This window comes from Grus americana, chromosome 11, assembly GCF_028858705.1.
Source record: "Grus americana isolate bGruAme1 chromosome 11, bGruAme1.mat, whole genome shotgun sequence".
Lineage (NCBI taxonomy): Eukaryota > Metazoa > Chordata > Aves > Gruiformes > Gruidae > Grus > Grus americana.
In genome coordinates this window covers 19867297-19890844 of record NC_072862.1, presented here as the reverse complement: position 1 = coordinate 19890844, position 23548 = coordinate 19867297, and the positions used below count along the sequence as shown (strand labels likewise).

Sequence of the window (23548 nt, the reverse complement as noted above, 5' to 3'; positions counted from 1 at the left end):
CCCAGGGCACACACAATACCTGTTTGCTCACACTGGCATGCTACAGTGGTAACCTTTTCATTTTAATGCCAAGCCTTAGCACACAAGGGTGCGTAGGGAATGTCTGTCACGTTCGGCAACATATGGAGCAGGTGCTCTGCGAGGCTTTGTGAACATCTGCCATACAGCTATCTGCACGTGAGGGTAACCAAAGCTGGAGCTCAAACAGCCTCTTCTAGCTTGTATTCCTGCTCGGCCTGATCCTGGAAAAGCTGGCGCTACTGTGATGACTTCAGGCTGGGGAGCGGGAGAGGACTGCACGTAACAGGGATGATATAAGCCGATTTAATTCCCTTGCTGCTCTTTTCTTCAGGCTTCCCCTTCTCCACTGGAGAAATGCAGCGCGTTGGCAGGAGGACACAGGCTGCCTGGGGACCTGCCAGTCCTTGTCACTGCTATCAGTGTCACTGCAAAGGGGAGGCTGGAGGAAGGTCCAGCCACAGTCAGGCCATCACCACTCTTTCCTCTCCAGTAGGCAGGGAGGATGAGCGAGAGGGAGCCAAGCCGCTGAATCCCGCTGCATCTCACCACAAACATACCCTACCTCAGTAGTAAAGGGCACCTTCCCTCTCTGTTCAGAAGCACTGGCTTCAGTCCAAGCCTGAGAGTTTCCATAGCAGCAAGACCTGATCGAATACGTACATTAACAAAAGGTTGCTTTATCAGTACCAGCCCAGAAGATTTTCTTCTCTAGGAGAGCAGGGTCATTTAATATCAGCTTTGCATTTTATAGGAGAGATGAGGATATGGCGCATGCTTTCTAGAGAAGAGCTTAGGGAAGATGAATGCTTGTGAGGCCTCACTGTTGAGCTTTCTGTGAACTAATTTCTGGCTTCTCTTCATCTCATTTACAAAAAGGAAAAAAGTCTCCGCTGGATACAGGTTATTTTTAAACTATTCCAATGCAAACGCTGCCGTTCAGCACAGCTCTCAGATCCAACAGACACAATTAGAAAGGAGCTTACTTTCAACAGTCACAAACCATAAGGAACCAACCCAACCCACTACAAAGACATTTCCTGAATTCACACTAGCGAAGGGGCCCATAGCAGAAAACTGCAGTCCTTGCATTCATAGCGTGTGTGGGGGAATTCACATCAATCCCATTGAAGAGGTTTTGCTCAAAGACTAACTTGGAAATAATTTGTAACTCAACTTCTAGACTGAATAAGCAGAAGGAACAATTTGCCTCAAAATCTTATGTTTAAAGTTTTCATTAACACTCATAATAAAGCATACCTGCTCTTCAGTCACAGACCTTGGCCTCCTCCCCAAGAGCGAGGCTTAAATAAGCCAGCCAGATCCCTAAGGAAGTCCCGGAGGATGCAGGATCATCCAGGTAACTCCACCCAAATGCCTCCCCAGTAGGAAGATGATGGAATGACTGTGCTGAGTTCAGCATGGGGAGGAGTATGTTCAGAAACATCACACTTTCATGTCAGCTGTGGGTACCAAATTCCACAACCTCAACAGCATCAGAAGGTGGGACAGATGAGCAGGTAAATGCACCACACTAATCTGCTGACACTAAGAGAATGAGTCAGAGCTGGTGAACCAGAGGACAGACACACCACGGCAAGCCACTGCTAGAGGAGAGAAAGGAAGGTGCAATTTTGTGGTAATGTGCACAGAGCTTAGCCAAAAGGATGGCACTGGGGGGGACTGCTCAGTGCCAGCGGGGCAGACCCACCAAACAGACAAGAATCCACCACAATCAGGAGAGCGGCAGTCTCAGGTTTGTGCCACAATAGGGCAAAGAGAACAATGGCACCTCGTAAGGAAGTTCCTACCTCATCTTCTCCTGGTTAAAAATGCCCCAGAAGTCCTTGGAGGTGTCAAGGTTGGAGCCAAGGAAGTCACTTTGGCCTAATCACCTACAGAGTAACTGCTGGCTCCCAGGCTGGTAAGATGCTGTCACACACACTTGTGCAAGCACCTCTGGAGCTTGAGCTCCCACTCACACCTCCACGCAGACTCGACAAGTAGGAACGGTTCACCTTAGGCTGGTGTCCCTCAGGCACCTAGCCAGTACAGACACCTGGATGGCTGGTGGGAAGATGGGAGAAGATCCTCCCAGCTTGCATAAGAACAAGACGAAACCTCCAGCAAAAGCACCAAAATCCCAGAAAAGGGAAGTATTTGTGCAGCAATAAAATAAATTTTCAGGCTTGAGAGGGTTGTTGACAGGAACTGAAAGGAACAGTCAATGTGCTGCATCTTATACTTGCCACACACAGAAAGCAAAGCATAGAGACTAAAGTGAGGATCCTGCAACAGGAAGAACAGTCAACTTCCCTGACTCAAAAGCAAGGGCACACGTATACTCCACTTTCAGATCACATGTGGGCTGCCAAAGAGAAAGAAGGGGTGTTTTCTGTTTCTCTGCCCTCCACCATCTCCTAAGAAATCCTCAGAAGAGAGAAAAGAAAAAAAACAAGACCTACCCAGAAAAACAAAATATAAAATCTATTTGAAATTAAAAGTCAAGCAAAAAAGTTTCATCTACCTGCACTTCATAATTTTTTTCTGCTTTCAGAATGTGTAAAAACATTGAATTAAGGAAGAAAATCCAGGTGAACAGCTAGGCCTCCAGCTCTCCCCTAGGGAAATGACAGTCAAAAAAAAAAAACATACATCAAAAGCTTGGTCTGCATGAGGAAAAAGTACATGTTGATACTTTATTCATCTACTACATTCTCTCTAGTTTGGTAAAACAGGGCAGATTTTGGGGTGGAGACAACTGCTTGTCTTGGTTGCTCTTTAAAGTGATCTTCCACAACAAAACCAACTCCATCCAAATGCCTGGCTTTAAAAAAAAAAATACCCAATATTATGTTCAGATTTCTTTTGGCACTGATCAAGCCAAATAAGTTTCTAATTCCTCCTTCAGTTATTTCTTCAGAGCATGGTTACACAGGCAATCCTTTGACAGCTGCGCCAGCATGAGCAGCAGCCTCCCACTCAGCTCGGCTGTGCTGGTACAACTGTTTGCAGCCTCACTATGAATCAAATTGGGAACTGATCACAGTTAAAAATAAACTAGCACTTTGTTTTGGTTTTTTTTAAGGATTACTTTTCAACCCAGGTCAGATCCCCAATCTATTGTGCAGCTGTACAAACAGTTGTATCAGCACAAGATGCCTGAATTGCTGATGGTTATCCTTGTGCCCAAAGCCAACGTTTGCATTCCCAGCTCACCTCTTATTTCATGGCTGCTGTAGAACAGGATTACTTGCTAAACTGAACACGTAGGGTACTTTGCTGCTGCAGCTCGCAACCACGTGGAGGGTCTCTTTAATGAGACAAAATGAGGTCACGCTGATGAGCATCCTACAAGTAAGGCATGGCTACTGAGCTCCCTTGAGCTGTTGCTTGTCCTAAATTATATGTCATTTTTGCAGTCTGCATGCTGAAATAAATATCAAAACATGACTAACAAAGTCACTGATGCGAATGAACAGCTTTGGGCCAAGTTCCGAAACAAAACTCTCCTAGAAATTGCATAACCATTAACTATCTTGGTTATCTTCCATTCAAAAAACTCAAGCCTACACAATGTGCAGATTCCCACCGATTTGAAGACTGTGACATTCAAGAAGCAGGGACTCTACCTGCAGTTTTGGCAACTCTTCAATTGCAGTTGAATTTTAACATGGAAATACAAAAAGAAAGGTGGAAAACCAAAAGAAGCACTAAGCAATGATGACATGCTAGCACTCTAGAAATGACCACGAGAGAAACAGACTGAAGGTTCTTTTCCCAAATTACTGGCTCAAACACTGTTTGAAACAAAACCAACCGAAAATAGTTCCTATTTGATGGCTGCCTGGCAACCTACTTGAAAGGACCTGGTTCTCAGTTCTCTGCTTTCAGCTGGTGACAGGTATCCACATCAGACACACACCATTATGTAAGGCCTTCTCATTGAAAACAAGGCACAAAAGATTGAATAACCATTAAGATTTGACTTCTGGAACAGGGTAGGAGGCATGTTAATGAAACACCTTCAGGAAACAACATTTCTACAGTTTCTGTTGTGTCTGCTCTAGAAGGCAAGAATCACAGTCTCTAAGCTGTTCAGCAGCCTCGTTTTGTAGATGTTTCAAATCAACCCATGAGGACACAGAAAACTAACAAAATTGGTATTTGGCAAATCTTACCTTTTGTTCCTTAACATGCATCTAGTTCTATGACAGCTTAAATAAATCTAAGTCAGCACTCTTCAAACCCATCCCCTCTCCTGAGTCAGCACTGGCACTCACCTGATCCTGCTCAGAAACTAACCTGGCAAAAAAAAAATGTTAACCCGGGAAAAAAGTTGTTTGTGCCAGTGTGGCTTCCTGAACTGGTTCAGTGCCAGCGCCCAACAAAAGTAAAAGGGGAGAATCATCCAGCAGTGGAAGGGCAGGCAGAAGGGCAAGCAGGGCCAGTTTCATTCAGCTTCAACTGTCCTGCAACCCTGCGCTCAGAGAACAGTCTCACCCTGACTTTAAAGAGATATGAGTTGCTGCTCCCAGCAGAAAGATCACTCAACTTTTTTCACCTCTCTCCTGATGTCGTCTTTACACCAGCATCAGCACTCTGCAGACAGCTAGATTAAGTACCTGATCCGGTAGGAAATTAAACCGGCAACTTATAAAACAAAACAAAAAGCCCTCAGTTTTCAGGCAGATCAGGTCCCTAACGGATCTGACCATATGGTTCAATCCCCCTAGCATCAAAAGAAGGGAGACGGTGGGCACCTGTGACTAAAGGCAAGGAAAGGCTAAAGCTCAGCTTCAAGTGACTGCGAAGCTGCACTCTTACTCAGCATAGACAAAATATCACAACAGGACTACGTAACATTTATACAAAACCAGTCTTGTACAAAAGATTTAAATTGCACATAAAAAAAAAATCAGCAGATCTAAGTCTTCATGTTTTAATTTTCCACAACACACCATTAATACTTAAAATGCCCTCTTTCCTCAAAAATAAATCTTTATTTATTTGTTAGCAGCATTATTTTCAGAGCTATAAGGGAGAGAGAGAAACAGCCTGTTGTGCTTAACTAGGGCATGACAAACAGCAGCAGCATGTGCAAGCAGTACTGGGGAGTAAAGCCAGGAGGAACAGTGACAACAACATTATACAAACAACATTGATTCATGAACAACAAAGAATTCTTAGAAACTGCTGCCTGGGTTATGTCCAAGGCACTCTCTACCTTAGTTAAACTACTAAAAAGTCACTTCAGAAAGCTGACCACTTCTGCACAACCAAGCTTTATTGAAAAAAGAAACCACTGCAACACTTACTGTGAAGTGATCCATAATCAAACTGATTTCAGCAGTAATGTACACAACTTAAATGCAGGTACTACCCGGAGTAGCTGTCAATCAATATAACAAAGCTCACTGCGTGCTCGTGTCATTGCTTGTAACACCTAACTCTGGACACAGCACTGATCAAATGATGGATTCCTGGAAGTCCTAGTTTTGCCTCAGAGATGCAGCAAGTTCAGTTCCTGCTTGTCATCTTGCCGCCATTTGGAGGACAGCATGCTCAAAGAACAGGCTGGGCTACTTCCACAGACAATTCGCTCCTCCAAAATTCAGAGTTAAAGCTGTGGCTGCCTCTTGAATAAGCAGCAAGTGTTCAGCACTACTGTATTTGGATAATCTTGCAAAAAAAAGTAGGTCTTTTCAAAGAAAACAGGATGTTCATGAGCAAATGCTACAACATCTCTGTTCCAACAAATCACCAGAATATCATAAATGAGAAGAAGTTTATCTTAATAAATTCTTGACTGCTGACACTTTGTCACTAATATTGGAAGTATTTCTCTTTAAATATCAAATACACATGTTAAAGGATTTTAAAACACTAAGAGCATTCAGTAAAGTCATCATTTAAGACTGCATTTAGACACCTGAATTTCTCACAACTCTGCAATACAAGTAAAATATATGTGTGACAAAATAAGGCAAAGGTAAAACTGCAGTGAAGCTGCAGAGTGCTAAGCAGAAGTATGTGGTCCCATTTAGATCAAAGCATGCTCTAAGTGTCTCATGACCAATAGACTAGTAACTGTAGAGAGTAAGACTTCATAATGCTGTCACATAAGATTATCAACCCATACACACACAGCTGTCTTCTGGCAGGTAGTCTCTGCTTGTGCAAACCTGAGGCAGTAGGAGTTTTACAGAGGTCAAGACCTGCAGGATTCATCTAGATCTATTTTCTGCTGCTGAGAGATGAAATACGAAAAAAGGGAGAGAAATTGATCACAAAGGGGCAGAGCTTGGCACAGGGATTGTTTCTCACCCCGCAAAAGGTGACCTCCCAAAGCTTCTTTGACTCGTCTCTCTTTTAAGAGGATTACAAATCCCACCCTTGGGAGCCCACTGATATTACACATTAATACTATGTCTTGTCTCTTCATTCTTATCAGCAGAGAGATACTAGAAGAATTTATAAAGGTCACTGCTCAAAGATCAGAACTTTAAATGGAACCTCTAACGCAAGCAGAGAAAGCCACAGCCAGTGGTGTTTGGTGGGGACTCTGCTTTGTGACTGCTGCATGCCCAGCTGCAGGTCTGCTTAGTGCAGATCAGTTCAGCTTATTGGCACATGCAAGCTATCAACTACCCTTGGAAGCAGACATTTCATCAAGGAACAACGAAAAACCAGAGAATGTCATATACTAAAAAATTAGGACAAGTCTAGTGAACATGGTTCATAGCTCTGCAGCTCACATACAGACTGTACTGTACCAAACCGAAGAGGAAGTCTCAGCAAGCACTAAGCCCAGGTGTAGTTTCAAGAAGTGAGGAGCAGCAATGCACTGCAAGAACACACTGGCATCTCAAATGGAAAGCCAAGGAGATGACTGCAGCAAATTCAATTACATAAATCTTTGTTTTTCTTAGACACCAGGAACCAAGAATTTGAGGACAGCTCTTCCCCCCTCCTGGTTTTTGCACCTTCCAAGATGACACCATTTGGACATTTCTGAATGGAGTCTATGAAGCAAGTCCTTAATGATCCCTAGATAAACCATACCCAGGAAATAATTTCCCTTGCCACTTAATAGCGCACAGACATGAAGCAATCTATGCTGCCATGCAGGTGAATGTATGCTGGCTTTCCTTCATAAAGTAATCAAAGTTAAAAACACACTATGTATTACAAAGTTGTGAAAACCGCAAAGACTGAGCATGAAGAGAAACCTTGACAGGTAGGAACGCATTGCTAGCAAAGATACGGAATCTCTGTGAATGGAGATTTAGGATGAGATTAGACACATATACAAGTTAATCCCAAGGGCTACGGTCAGTTCTGATTTGGGACAAATGGTAAAATGTTCTCAGAAGGAAAAAAAAAAGGAGTATGTGGCTAACACAACACAAGATGATCTCAGATGCATCTGTAACAATGCTCCACATTTTTGCCTGTTTCAGACTACACAGTGCAAATAGCTAAGTGAAGCCAAGAGTTGAGTTTTAATCAATAACTGTACAGAGAAGCTACAGGGTTAACCACAGAAGCACAAAAGTCACAAGGAGATAAACCCATGAAGAATTATTACAAAAGCTGTAAATGCAGAGGAGTTCAAATTACATTCCTTAAGTAGTTTCAATAAAATAAGAATGATCTACAGCTTTCCAAGAGATCATTAACTGAAAGACAAACACAAGCAGCTTGCGGTGAACTTGAATTTTTAGTATCTGTTTGCAACTTCTGAATTATGGTGCTTTTAAAACGGAAAAAAAAGCTTTGATTAAAAAAAATGTCAGTTGCTGCAGATAATTGATTTCCATAGAAAAATCCACAACTAGGACAAAACAGAGCTTCTAATGGCTATTTTTAATTCTGCAGTGACAAAAAACCTCAAGACAAGTGTTATGCAAGACCATTAACCTCTTTGCTCATAACTGGCACCTTAATTTAGCATGCTACCACACTAAATAGCTTAAACTGAATTCTTAATGCCAAAGTATACCACTGGCTGCAGCAAAGGAGTAATAGCAATAATGGAAAGGAAAAAAATTCCAAAGCAAGGATCATATACTGAATTTTGCAATTACAGTTCCTTGGGCACAAGTAGACATACCTGAGCCTGCCCAGCTCTAAAGAAACAGTATTCTTTCCAGATTGATAATCCCAAAAAGATTATCAGATGCTCCCTAGTATTTTAGGAACACTGAAGGGAAATCTAAGTGCATAGTAGATCTGGACTGATGGGAAACCTCCAGCTTTTATACTAGAAAGTGGGTCAAATCCAGAGAGGCTGTAACCTGCCGAAAAGGAAGTTACTTTACATTTTGAGCAACTGTTGTTCTTTACAAACCAACCTCTCAGTGTTCCACATACATTCTCCGTGGCAGTTTAAGTCAGGTATGACTAAAATCTCCAAAACTGCCATGTAACGTACTTAACTGTAGTTCAGTTGCTATCACATATGCACATATGACTGAGGGGGAAAAAACAAAACAAGGTAGTCTTGAAGAACATTCACGTCAAACTCCCTCCAAGAAAAAACAGATTAATCTTCTACACCAATAATAAGCAAGACTGACGAATTTCAACCAGACAGCCTCTTAAATACTGTCTTCCATCCATTCTTATTGCATTGTGGCAAAGAATGACATTCAGGAAGAAAACAAAGACTGATTAAGAGCCTACTTTCAGAAGCTATCATCCTGCTGTGTGGAAAGAGCTCTATGAATCACCACTTCATCCTCCTCTGACTCCATTTACTCTTCAGAATTCCCTGATGTGCTTGAATTCATACTCCACCCATCCAGATCGTAATGTCCCAACTTGCATAAAGGAAAACTGTGGGAGACCGCATCAAAACACTCAGTAAACTTAAGCTAAATGGCCTCCAGTGCTCGTCCTCATCCACAAATCCGATTATTTTATCACAGAAGACAATGAGGCGGGTCAGACACAACTTACCTTTGGTAAATCCACACTGACTGACTTCACAAGCCCAGAAAGGTATACCAAAAGGAGCTGGCCCACGACTGTCCCTGCAACTGAAGTGAGGATGACCAGCCTGTAGGTCCCCGGATTATCCTTTGGGCCTATTTTGAAGACCAGTGCAACACTTGCCTTGTCAAGTGATCAGACACCTGCCAGCACCTCTGTGACTTTTCAAAGATGACCAAAACTGGCATCACTATGACACAGTCAGCTCAGCACCTTTGGGTGCAGCCCATCAGGTCCCATGGACTCACATGGTTCAAATTCTCTCAAGTAATCCCTCACCTTGTTTTCATTTGCTTCCGATTGCTGTTTCCTCTTTGAACCCTGCCCCTATACCCAGGGGCCCAGGAGACCTTACTGCTGAAGACTTAGGCATAAAAAGCGCCGAATACCTCAAGCAAGTCTGTGCCAACCATCACTCATTCGGCCACCTCATTCAGCACAGTCTTTGTTTAGCCTTTTACTGCTGATGTAGAGGTAGAAGCTACCTCATAATTATCAGGGATGTTGTAATAAGCACTGCCCTTAGAAAAAGTAGCTGTTTCCACAACTCGAAAGACAGAAATGCAGGCTAACATAGCTGAGTTTTTTCTGTCTGTATTCCAGGTTGTCAAAGAAACCACAGGTCTCTTTGCAGGATGTAAAATCAACTTGCTGGAGAGTTGCATGACCCCATTTCTAAAACATTTGGCAAAAAACTCTCCCTCTCACTGTTGGCCAGGCTGAGTGAACTTAGTAAGGGGAAGTCGGCTCTGTAAAGAGAAAACGGGCCCTCCTAAAAATCCTTAAGAAAGTTTCATGGAACAGCTTCTTTTCAGTTTTAATTAAGAAAAATCTAGGTGATGGAATAAGGAATGAAGATCTTTGCCCAGTTAGATGCCAACTAGTCAGACTGCTCTAGGTATAGAGAAGGAGATGCTTTATGATGACTCTATATTCTCATGGTTTTTACATGCATAATATTGCAGCTAATCAGATGAAGGGGAACAGCAGGAGAAAACTCAAAGCTGTTCTAATGCTCCCCAGGAGAAAGGAGAACCAAAGGACACAAAATGCTCGCAGCCTAGGTCATTGCTGCAGGCTTCTGGCGTTGAGCAGCCATCTCATTGTGCCACGCTCATGCTGCCAAAGCGATGACAGTGCCTGCTGTGTCTGAAAGCTAGCACGGAAATGTAACACAAGGAAACAAAAGTACATTTTATCAGACTCCAGAACTTACAAGTCTCCCCTGCCCCCTTCTGGGAACAAGGTGGATTTGAAAACTTCAATATCTGTTTCCAATGATAAAACTGTTTACGTGGGCAAACAACCACAAGCAAACCAGAAAGAGCTTTCGCTTCAAGCAGAAGTTCCTTCAGAAAAGGCATGGATAATACTAAGTACATCTCCTTCAGCAGCAGAGACAGACTCAAATTGGATTTTCTTTACCTGTATGCTGAAGCCACTGACAGAAACTCATGCCTGCCAGAAAATGGCCTGACAATTCGCTACAGCTCAACTGTTATGACTAAGCCGATTCATTTCTCAGGTCACGATGCAGATGCGCAATGCAGACTTCCTGTCCTTTACCCCAATAGCTCCACTACTTCCCCAAAATAAAATTTAAAAAAAAAAAAAAAAAAAAGGCAATACTGCGACTAAAGCAAAACATGCATGACATGTATTAACTGCTTATAAACCTCCACAAGTTACAGAAACCACATTCTATTAAGCTGCTGACTGAGACCTGACTTCAGCAAAAATTCCTTTGTAGTGACTTGCCAACTCACATATTTATCTTGAGATCTTAAATGCAAAAGGTATACAGACCTCATTATGGTCAGAGGAGACGAAGTCTCCTGCTTGCCTCTTCCTCCCACTAACAAGGAAAATGTTGTGCTACTCTCTGTGCATTTTTGCATTTCACAGCACAAAAAAAAAAAAAAAAAAGAGTTGCACTTTCCTCTTCACCTCCAGAGTGCAGTCCTGCAATACTCTGCTACTCAGAAAACTTGCAGATATTCAAACACTTTTCTTTGTCTCTGCTCTTCCTGTGGGCTACTGAGGAAGACAGCTAAGCAAAGACCCCACATGCCACTCCCAGCTGTGCAAGGGGAAGGCAATTTCCAAAGGAATGGAGCACAGCTACAGTTAAGCAGCCATTTAGGATCTGCGAAGAGAAGTGTTTGTCATTTTGAGGAGACTGACCTCACAGTAGAGATCCAGGAACTCTATCCAAAGAGCACATTGTGAGCAGGGACGTGTTCCATGCTCTCCTCTCCCTTTGCAAAGTCAGCTGGTAAGGAGCAGAAGCTGGCTCCAGTACTCAGGAAGCAGCACAAATGTTTTGTTTCCTAGGAATTAGGACAACATCTAGATTTAAATCTATCAAGTCCAAGAGCTGTGCATCAAAGCCAAACACAAACTTGCCATGAAGAACCACCACAAGCAAGCTTATCTCACCCTTAAGGCCTTTCAAAAGCAGCATTTAATTTGGTTCGCTTCAAGCTCACTGTAAAGCAACTTTACAATTACTACGATACGCTGTGGGCTGTGACACCACTCTGATCCATCTCCTCCTCAGATCTACACATTGCCCTTTTTCCAAGCTGTCTGAGAATTAATTATATGGACATGAACAGTGTTAGATAAAGGGATTCCAAGCAATTGGCTCTCTTAGAGGAACTTAGGACTACAGGATCTCTGCCTTCAAGAAGTCTGTAGCAATGCCCATCCAGTACAACTTGTGCTGTTAGAAAGAGAACAAGCTTAAGATCCAAACAAGCAAACATCAGTACTACACCCATCTCCTCACTTGTGGCCAGAAACAAACGTATGCTTAGCCATGGCATGGGTCCTACCTCTCTCTGCTTCTTGTCACCACTAGGCCACATCAGAGTAGCACCCTGACCAGAGGAAGTTCTGCCAAAATTGCAGGCAATACACCACCAGCAGCTTTAAACAAAAAAAGATTAATATGGTGACTGTAATACATTGTCTGCATAAGCTCCACCTACCCCTCCATGCAAAGCAACGCAGTAACAGTAAGCTTCCCAGCCTCATGCCATCTGGAATTTCACTACCCAGGAGGACTTTAATCTCACATATGCAGGCAGAGATATACCAGGGCATTTCAGCAGTCAGAAGTGCTTTTGAGAGTGAATGGAGGGGCATGTACATTAGAATTTTCTCTTTCTCTGTCTCGCTGTGAAGATAAAGCTGAACAAACATTTTGCTTCGGCTACACTCGTCTTTTTCTACATGGGGAAGCTGACACCACTTAGGTTTGGCAGGCCCCAAATGGCATCACGCGGTTTTACCGAACAGCCCAGCTTTTGTCTGAACGCTGTTAAAACATTTAAAACCAGGAGAAATACAGCAATTCTTACATCTCTCTGCTGATGTTTCACGGGTCAGCAAAGTGCTCAGCTGATTTGGTTAAGAGATTCTTTAGATAATCATAATCTATCTGAGGTCATCCAAATGGAAAGAAAAGAACTAGGAATAGGCTACTGGTTTTGGTGTTTCCACTGAATGTTTCAATGATCTTGGTCAAACCACTCAGTCCTGGGGTGCTTCAGCCATCAGCAAAATGGCATTTCAGAAAGGAACAGCAGGATAGTCAGTAACTGTCTGTATACTGTTTTGAAAAGACTGCAGTTTGGTGATCATTTTGTTTTTCATGATCCCTCTGCACTCCATTTCAACTTAGTCTTACCTGATAATTAAATTCTCAAGATTTTAAGAATTTGTGTCCTAGTCCATCAACAGTTGAATTGAGTTTGTTAATAAATTAGGGCACCTCTTTCAAGTGAATTTGCTGCTGCGTTTGGCTGAAGAACCAAACCCTTTAGCAACTTTTCTGCTCAAGTGGCAGAAACAGAAAAGGACAATCTAGGAGCACATCAGTTCCACAGAAAGACTTGAGAGCATAAAAGCAAGATTATCCAAACAAATTCACTTCACCCTGGTAAACAAATTCTTGTGCCAAAAGCACAAGGAGCAGCTGTTATCTAGTGGTTCCTTCTACTAACATAGTTCCAAGACATTGATATTAAACAAAATTTGGATGTTTCTTATGCATCTGAAAATGGTCAGAGAGACAGAGAAATCCAAGGCGGTCAAATGTACACTACTCCAGATTATATCAGTGCTCAAGATACAGCTTAATTTATTGTATGAGGGAACTGCAGGTTGCCCTGCAATGCCGAGTGGACATCCATTCGGGAATAAATATAGCAAGGCTTGTAGGGATAGGTAAAATCTTTTATTAGACCAACTGATAGAGGATGCCTTCCTCTCCCGCTGCAACCCCTTCTATTTTTACACTGCTGATAAAAAAAAAATTAATTCAGCTGGAAAAGACATATTTTGGGGCCCTACTTTTTCTAACTGACCCTTGTTTCCTTGGAAAAAGCACTGATAGCTCACATGCTAGTCACAATGACAAAAAAAGCACTCACATCACTGTCTACCTTCTCAATACCCCCAGCAAAACAAGCTTTATTTTAAAAGTACGGTTTTACCACTGTAACTGCATCTACATTAAGGGATTCCACTGGCAGAACTGCACTAGGCAAGGATGAACGTGCTGATTAATGCAGCTGTCCCAAGCATTTGTAGCAGAAATGACCTTATAAGCATGTCCACAGGGAGTTAAAGCCACATAATCACGTTGCAAATCCATGCCCCCTACTTGATATGTTTAATTTTCCTAAGTAGATAACCCTTAAGGGTCACAGGCAAGAAAACATGAGCTATAACTTCCCAACTTGACACTTCTTCATTGTGATTTTTTCCATGAGAAAGTACCAAATGAAGGTACCTTCTCATATACGGTACATTCTCTTGTATGGTCAACACACTAAAAAAAAAAACCAAACAAAAAACAAAACACAGAGAGGAGAAGGAAAGAGAAAACCTGAGCTCCATGTTAGGAAAAAAAACCAAACAAAACAACTCAATGCAGGTGCTGCAGGAAAGTAAACAATGCCATACAAATACAGGGATAAAATGCAACATTTTGGTTTTGTGGTTTTGAATAGGAATTAACTAAGTTTCTGTCATAACAATCTATGTTAGACAAAGACAGTACACTAAAGCTAGTACATAATTTAAGTAACATATGATACAGTATCTGATGGCCCTTAAAGCTAAGGTAGCAAATTTTGTTTGAAACTAGCTACAATTCTACAGAGAATTTCATGTGAGGATACTTCCACATCCCTTGTGACATTAAAAAAATCTAATACAGCAAAACATACATGACACACAACTCAGGGTCATGGAAGGGATTTTGATTTGGGCCTTTTGTTATCCTGTTACTCTTCTGGGGATCAGCATAATCTGCAAGACTCTCAATCACTCATACTGAAAATCTTAAAGCTGTTAAAGTACCTCAGGGGTTTTGTGGTTTGCAGTATGCTCTGAAGGTAAAGGGCAGAGAATTAACAAACACACCCCCGGCCACTTGAGGGAAAATGAAAGGCAATCTGAACTGGAGGCTATCTTCTCAGAAGATACGTGAATTGGACAGCCAGTCACAGCTTCAAGCTTGGCAAGATGCGATGCATCTTGAAGAGCAAAAAAATGAAACTTGGCATTTAAAAATGTCTGCGAGATCATTTTACCAGACCAGGAGCAAGCACTACCATCCTTTGGTGCTGCCTTCTAGCGAACCTCACACTTCCAAGGGATCCCATGTAACTTTGGCATGGCAAAAAGAAATATCCAAGGAGAAGGGAGCTCCCGGATGCCAAAGCAGCAGTCCCTTAATATAATTCACCCTACTGTATTTCTTAAGCTCCTTCCAAAGGAAAGGGACCCTTAATACTCCAAATCTTCACTATTACTCTCCTTATACGCTGACACTGGGCAGCAGGCCTCTGGGAATACTCTACCACACCAGCCAGTTCTGTTCTGAAGGTTTGAAACAAGAAACTCCTCCTTTTCAAACAAAGTGAAGAATCAGACAAACGAAGCCTATATTTAACTTCCTATTCACCACAGTAGTTGCAAGCAAGTTCTTGTAAACACTCTACAGGTCACAAATTTCCAATATCTTATCTAAATGTTAAGCTGCTGAAGTGGAGCTCAAAGCTCTTTCCAACAGGCTTTCTAGAGCGCCACTTAAACCAACTGAGCCCACTGGCTAAGTAACAGACCTGTAAAGCCAAAGCAAAAAGAAAGTTATTTGTTAAACCTGATCTACTGTCAAATTGGCCTGCATCTAATTAAGTGCAGCACCTGCACATACATATAAAAAAATAAATAAATTACTTTTGCCCCATATGCTAAAAAAAGCACAGCACACATTCATTTGGAAGACACACAGAGTGTGGCAAGTTTGCTTTTAATAGCAGGTCTGTCTCAAATGTATAAAAGCTATCTTGATTTTTCACACCTTAAAATCTAGTTGTAGAGAACGATAAGGTGTCCCCTCAGCCCCCTTTTCTCCAGGCTAAACAACCCCAGTTCCCTCAGCTGCTCCTCATCAGACTTGTAGTCTAGACCCTTCACCAGCTTCATTGCTTGAATTCCTCCAAAGATACTAGAAGACCATGTTGCAGCTTCTACAAAACATCAGTGTGCTAAATCAGATGTATTCTCACATCCATTCAGGTTACAATGTATCATGGGCCATATATAACTAGGGAAAGCAAATTTTAATTTTCTTCTCCAATTCAATACCGTGATAACAGGCACCAGAAGCGTACCTGCTCAGACTGAAAGACACAAACTAACAAGCACTATGGGTAGAAAACAACACACAGTTCTCTTTGAATATCATAAGAAAACTGCAAATGATAGTAAACCTGAAACAATAGAAACTGCTTTGCACGCGTGGAAGAGTCAACCTGCCAAGCTCACTGCTAAAAGACACTGACCTTATCAGAATTTTTAAAAGGTTTTGAATTTTCTTCTGGTTGTCATGTCATAATAGGATGAAGTATAAAAAACACAAGAACATTTCATAATCTGACTTGTAACCTTTAACTTCCAGGTCTTAGGAAGATATTTTAACTGCAGTGAATGAGGAGCTTGGTTTACTTTTGCCTGGTGAATGATACAATATCCTTAACTATTTTAACTACAAATATTTGAGCCGAGCTACATTTACAAATGAGAATTCATTTAAGATGACTGGGTTTTGTTATTAGGAGAACCAAGTCGTCAATAGGTTCACTGTATTCTCAACTGCCGAAATACACATAGAAGTGTCAGGCCTAAGGATGCTACATGACTAATGAACAAAAATACCTGTGATCTTACTTAACTAAAGCTAAGAATAATTAAGGGGAAAAACAGAAACCCTGAGTGCTGCTATTACAGGAAAAAAAATACCAGCGTGCATAGCACCTGAAGAAAGAGTGAAAACTATTCAGATTCCACACGGTGCAAAACAGTGGTATTTACTCAGTCTGACTAATGGAGTTAGAGGTTTTTTCTCAGTTCTGTAAAAATAAAGGATGCGTAAAACATGCCTGATGATGCTTATTGGTTCAGATTTAGCTTACCTTCAGATTTTAATAAGTATATTCAGGTCAACACTTGTGGTAAGAACTGCAGAATATTTAAGACCTCAATTACATAAAGATGATTCGTACCCAACCAAAGAAAATGCCACTTGTACAGCATAAGAAAAAACACAGTATTTGGTCCAAATGGGAAATAAAGCAAACCATTCCCATATTTGCAACAGTAAGGGTATCCATAATCATTTTGTATATGGTCACATTTAATCTAAGCAAAATCCACATATTAAGATTAACCTGATGTAGGTTTTATCATAGGAGCTGTGAGGGTGTTTAAGAAAATATCTAAAAAAAACCCCTGCACATGTAGTGTTTCAACACAAACTGAGCTTCAGACTCCTTTAACAATCTTTTTGGGACAGACTTAAAAGACTGAAGTTAAAAGGCCTTTTTTTACCCTCCCTAGATTTGTGGGATGAGAGAGTCAACCCCCATGAATCTGCCAGGTATACCTCCCTCAGAGCTGCCACATAGCTTTACACACAGTCTGGAAAAGCGAAATATACCTTCCACTAGGCAGCAAGTGTTGCGAGGGCCTTCCAAAGCTCCAGGACTTTACCAGTTTTACTTACAATCCACAACAGTACTCAAACCAAGACAAGAGCACAATTATACCTCATCTTCTGCAATAGCTCCAACAGTTTCACTGAAGTTCTTTGGTTTGATTCAGCCACTGACACAGGACTATGTAGCCTCTAGGCTTCTCTCCCAAATCCTTCCTGCTTTAAATAACTCACTGACATCTGCATTCACTGGTGCACTGATTTTGGTGCTCGAAGCTGCTTATCGCCTATAGTTAGCTGTAATGAGATCATGACTGCCTCCCCACACGTGCTTAAGCTGCTTAGACAGTACTGTCAAAGGACACAGAACAAACAGCCAGCCCTATCTTCTTGCGCCTTTCTTCTAAAGTCACTTTTTGAAATGCTGGACAATACTTTGATACCCACAGTGGACAATGCTAATCCCAATTAAAGATTACATGGTATTTTGTATAAAACTACTCTGGCAGTTTAAAAAAAATTAGGAAAATACAGCTCAGCCTAGAACCACAGGGGCAAAAAAAAGAGCAATGTCACAGCAGAACGTATGAGCTATACAATAGTTCACCTTTAGATCAGCACTTAAGTCAGCTGTGACAAAGCCACAGGAGCATCCCCTGCAGAGAAGGCACCGCATCTCTCCTCTCCCTACGCCAGGAAGGTAGCCGTGGAGCTCGGCATCTCTGGTAATCACCTGTTGCACTTCAAACTAGCAAAGACCATTAGTCACACAAGTCAGGGGCCTTCCCACCAGAAAAGTGAACTGTGTGACATAACCACCATTTAAACATGCGGTCTCTCAAGGAAACAAGCTCATTCAAGTCTGATGGCAAACAAATGCTTATACTACAGGTACTGCTAACGAGTCATATCTTTGTTGATAAAGAACTGGGGGAAAACAGGTATGCTAGACTTTCTTCCAAATTTAGAACAGCACAAAATAATCCCTTTCAGCCTGAAAGACTATCAAGCCAACCTATCATCTTTCAGCAAACTAATGTCAGAATAGAAAGAAAAAGATAAAAAATAGACAATGATAGATTTCCAAAATCATCGTAAGATTATTCAACTGCATTTCAGCTAAGTGGCCAGAATTGCTAGAGCATACAAGTTAGCCTCCAAATCTTGGAAGCTTAGTTCTTATTACAAAGAACTGACACCGACTTGATTACAAGTTAGCAAATACAATACAGGACCGAGCTTTTCACTCTGTTCTAGTGCACTTACCTGGGCATCCCTCTAGTATCCTCCAAAGATGAGAGGATACCTCCCACAAACAATATCTACATATTTCAAGGGTAAAATTACAAAGTGAGAGGCAAAAAGCAAGCAGCTTATTTCTCTTTGCATGATATTTAGGGTGGCTGCATGTGTATTCTGGGCAAAACAGAAAAAAGTTACCTTAGAGATGTCACCCAAGCTCTCTCTGCTGAGCAGGCACTGGAATATGGAGCCAACCTCTCGCAATCAAGAGGGAGCAGGACACCAGAAGCAAGTCAGCCTGGAAGATGTTGTATGGAAACAAGTTAGGAAGCGCTAAATTAGCTTTTATTTAGATCCTTACTTGCTGATCAATTCAGAACGTTTGAGAGCATGCTTTCTCCCGGGTCTGGGACCAGACTTCACAGCGAGCTCCTTTCAGGATGCAAATGCTCTCACTCATTCCTCTGGACTCTGACTCTTTACCAAATGCTGAGGGGACCACTGTCCCCACCTGCCTCCTCCATCCCTCAGCCAAGGATTCCCAACCAGTGGGGAGGGCAAAACAGGATGCATGCCTGTTCTTTGTCTGGCCTGGTTCACAAGACACTGATGGGTATTAACGAAGAAATTAAACTATGGCAGCTGAACAGGCACTGCTGCAGGCCCCAATACAAGGGAGGCAACGTTTGGCAAAGCAGCAGGACAGCTGGTGGAGGAGATAACCTTTCTAACTACAAAAACCAAATCAAAGAAAGCTTATCTAACAGAGCTCTCAACCACACGTAGTAACATCCTACCAGGATACGCATATTACATCTCATAACCTTTTTTACTGCTTTTATCAGATTTGGTTGACACAGATCTACTAATACAATTATGGCAGCTACACCCATGTTATTTTTGAACAGAAACAATTGCACCAATGTTAACTACCGTGGATATCATTATACAATTAATAATAATAATAGCAAAGGTTATTCCTTTACTCCCAGAGAATGGGATAAAATCATTTGTTGTGAACAAAACTGACCGCACACTGACAGGGGTTATGCAAGGTAAAAGAAAGCCTAAATAAGCTTGTCTTTTATACACAGTTAACACCACTAAAAAATGCATATAGAGGAGCATACAGAAATAAACAAAGGCAAATGACTTGCACCTTAGTACTATCTGCAGAGTAGTTTGCACTGATGGGGACTATATAGGAAGCACAGGCACCCCAACACGCCAATTAAGAGAACTGCATCTATTAGGAAGTACATCTACTTGAACAGCACGCTGGGAAAACCAAAAATAACAGCTGCTGCCACATCAGAACAGCACAAGCACTGAGTGCAGGCGATGCCTGCAAAACAGAAACTAAGCAGCCATGCACAAACACTTCCTCCTCCTCCCCCAACACCCCTATGACAGCAGCAACAAACCTGAGATTAAACACTTGCCAGCATCCTGCTCTGCATTCCTGTCACATCAGGAATATAAAAGAGGGAGACTGCTAGCTGCTCCTCCATAGATCTGAAGGGTTCCTTCAGTTTACAGCAAGTAATACAAATACTTGACATGACTCTTGCGGAGGTTCTGCCGCACTTCCTTCTTTTCTTTCACTCCTTTTCTCTAGCTCACCCACTTCAGAGCTCACTAGGGACCCCTAGTATTTACCAGGCTTGTTTTTAATGCATTCCTTCTCAAAGAGCGAGAAGTCAGAAATAAAAACAGTTGTTCCTAGGCAAGTCACATTATATAAACAAGCAAGTGCAGAGCCACAGCTCTACTGAGCCACACAAACTCTGCAAGTCAGGTTCAAATCTAAACCCTGCCCAGCACAAGGACTGATGGCATGACACTGTCAAATGCAAGAGTAAACAGATCAGCTGCAGTTTTCTGTCAACACTGACTTCTGAGGCTGTAAATCCCGGCATCAACACTCAACTGTGATGCACATCTCAAACACGTTACAAGCTAATTCCCAATGGGCAGATTGGGGGAATCTGACAGCACCAAGTGAAGTGCCTGGGTTACAATGCAATGCCCAAGTAACGGCTCAAACAAGGCCCCTGTCAGATATTCTGTGGCCTCAGCATCTGCATTTCAGCCACAGATGGGACAAACATACCTCCTCTATAGCACAGGCTGTGGATATTCAACTTCAAACTTACCACCTACATTCCTCATTCCAATGGAAACCACAAGACAGTGCCACCCCACACCCCACTGTGCCAGTCAGAACTCACCAGATCCATGACAACCTTTAGTCACAGAGAAATCAACTAAAAACTGAAATCTAAAAAGACAAGTGATCAAATATTTGGTGATCCATTCAACCAAAGAGACTGTGTCCTGGAAGCAGGTGGTCAACAAACAGTTCCAAGCTTGTACAGGGCTCGTCATCTCACACTAGTCATGCTGAACAAGGTCACATCTTCAGAGTTTGATAATTCTACCCGAAATGAATAACCTCCATATATGGGGGAGGGAAGGAGAGAAGAAACAAACTAGGCAGCTCAGATGGGATGAGAATAGCATGCAACTGCATGATTAAGAAGAAATCATAATGCTTGTTCAGACAGCTAATTAACTGATTAAGGGTACAGGTACTACGTCAGCCTGGGCATTTTTCAACCTCTGAGTGCTTGCTGTTCTAACCTTGACTTCCCACTACGTGCAATGCAATACAGAGTAACTTGCAAATCAGTTGACTTACACAATCTGCCATGAGACGGGATCCCAAAGCACATCTAATTTTACTTTCTAGAATATTTTTATAAGGACATGCCCAGTACTGTCATCCTGATGATGAAGCACATAATGTAGCACATAATTCAGAAAGGTAGAGGGAAAGAAGCATGGATGCTACTGTTCCATTTAATTTTTAAATATATGTAAATATGTATTTTAAAATTATATTTTTATATAACTAAATATCTAAAAACACCTTGTTGCAGTGTTCTGCAGTCACAGTGCAGGTTACCCTGAACAAGACTCGATTTTACCACCAGCCCCATGTGCCCGCTATTGCCCTTGCAACCAGCAAAATCATTCAAGCACCCACAAAGTTGGGGGCGGGGGGGGCGCGGCACAGGTAGAGGGGAAGTCAGTTTGATCAGCTCATAAGTCAGGGAACAATGACTCCCACCTGCACAAACACCCCAGCTGGCACCAGTGACAGGGCAAGACCCTCCTGTTGGTTGCAGTCTATACTTACATGAATCTAAAGTGACTGTGAAGCTACACACAGAAGGTAGCACAACAAGAACTCTTGGTGACTGGAAGTGGATCCTAGAAACTGCCCCCTTTCTCATCTCAAAAGTGACACGCTCACTTGCTCTTTTTCTATGTAACAAACATGCAAAACTGCCACAAGGTGCCTACTGGATAACGAGAGTGGAAACTAACCTAGAGAAGACACATGCACTGTTCAGAAGAGGGCCACACCAGCACATCCTACTCTTTCCACCCCTGTGGCCATAAGAGGCTCCTACAGTAATGACCTTGTATGCATCAACTTCCTCCTCAAGGAGCCAAGGATCACTTCCCCTGCTCTCCCAAAAGTCCTTATTAGAGAGGAAACAAAGGCAATGCCATGAAAAGGACACTTCAGATCCATCTAACTGGCTCTAACAAGCATGGCATAGACTGTTCACTTAGGCACCTGGAAATGGTTGTGCTGAAAAAGCTAGGGAGAGTACGAAACACTCTCTAAAGCTATCAGAAGAAAAATTAGCATTAGGACAATTCAAAACATGGACAAAACAAGAGTTTTATGCAGTTGAAACAGCAACCCAGCGTTACCTTGCTATATACAGAGTTCACACGTAATCTTTTCACAATGTACCACTTTCCTTCCTGCTCCAAAACAAAGCACTTACCTTAGCTCAGTGCTAAGCTAACCCAACCACAGAAAAATATTTCTCCATCTCAATAAACAAGGAACTGTTACACGGGATTAGGATGCCCCTAATAGACCTATTTAGGGTTACAGTGACACATCTAATAACCAATATATCTAATTCTAATACACTTTCAAGCTCCTGACAGAATTTCTGTAAAAAGGAAATCAAAGAATCAAAGTCTTAGTTCAGCGATAAATAACAATACAGTACTTTTCTCCATCAAAAATCTAACCATACGCCCATACATCAATATATCAGCTGCAGATGACAGTTCAATACAAAGAGACTCGCACAAGACATTACAGTATATTATTTTGTGAGACAAGCTACCAACTAAGTTTACACAAATAGACCTATCGACTATAGAAATATTACATTAAGAATGGACAGAGACCCAAGCCCACACTGTTCTGACACCATTCAGTGCTTCGTTAGCGAAGGCCAATCTTGGAATTCAGCTTTGGAAGCTCTGAATACCAAGTTAAGCCAGGTGAACCTGAATGGAGAAAAAGCAGATGGAGCAGAAACACGGCAAGGCAGCCTGAAACGAGAAAGGCAGCACATACTAAAGCATATTGCTGGAAAGAAAAATTGGGGCCTTGCTGATTCAGAGCTTTAAGATGGAGGGACACTGAGCATGGCACCAGTTTAAATTCAGAGCAGCTGAAAACCAAACAGGAGTCAGTACCACCTCTCCTAATCCAAGTCCTACTTGGAAACCCCAGGAAAGGTTGTTGGTTATGGTCCAGGCCTGCAGACCCATGAGCACATCCGCCTCCAGGGACTGCCAGGCATCTTCCGGTAACCATCGGGGCAGCCAGCATTGCCAGAGCCTGCCCACACCCCCTCCGCTGCAGGGGTGGCAGCACGTTGGGACACAGGAAAGGACCCCCCAACCCCACCAGCTTCCTCACCATGTTGGTTTCATGTTACCAGCGTGGTTTGCCGAGTTCCTTCCTGCAGGCTGCTCCTGTAGAAGGGAAGGGCACAAAGAAAGGGGATGCTAGATCTGCTTGCCGGGCCCCGTCAGGGGCAGCGCAGCCCTGCGCAGGCACCGTGCTGCCCACGGGGCCGCCCTTGCCCAGCCCAGCTCCCGGAGCACGACCCTCCCGGCCGGGCGGTGCCCCAAACGGGTCTCACCCCCACTCACACGCCGCAAACAGGAGGACGTGCCTGGCTCCCCCTTCCCCTCCTCAGGGGGCCGCGCCTGCATCCCTCACCCCCCCCCCCCCATCATGGGTCCGGCACGGCGCTCCCCGGCACGGCGCTCGGTCCCCCACCTCACCCCGGCTCCTCACGGGGCCGCGCCTGTGCCCCGCCCCTTGCCGGGCTCACCCCACCCCCCATTCGGACCGCACCGGCCTCTCCCATTCCCCCTCACGGCGCC

At 42.8% G+C, this 23548-nt stretch overlaps 1 protein-coding gene across 3 annotated transcripts in view; it reads right to left on the bottom strand.

The window, feature by feature from the left end:
* Window positions 1-23548, bottom strand: part of IP6K1 (inositol hexakisphosphate kinase 1) — a 38039-nt gene that overhangs the window by 14233 nt on the left and 258 nt on the right. For 2 of the 3 annotated variants that reach the window (XM_054838427.1, XM_054838429.1), the window contains exons 2-3: window positions 23076-23131; window positions 18470-18569 (exon numbers count right to left, since the gene is read on the bottom strand). The gene's annotated coding sequence lies outside the window, so the exon portion shown is untranslated. The remainder of the gene's footprint in view (window positions 1-18469; window positions 18570-23075; window positions 23132-23548) is intronic. The other variant, XM_054838428.1, reaches the window with a different exon arrangement.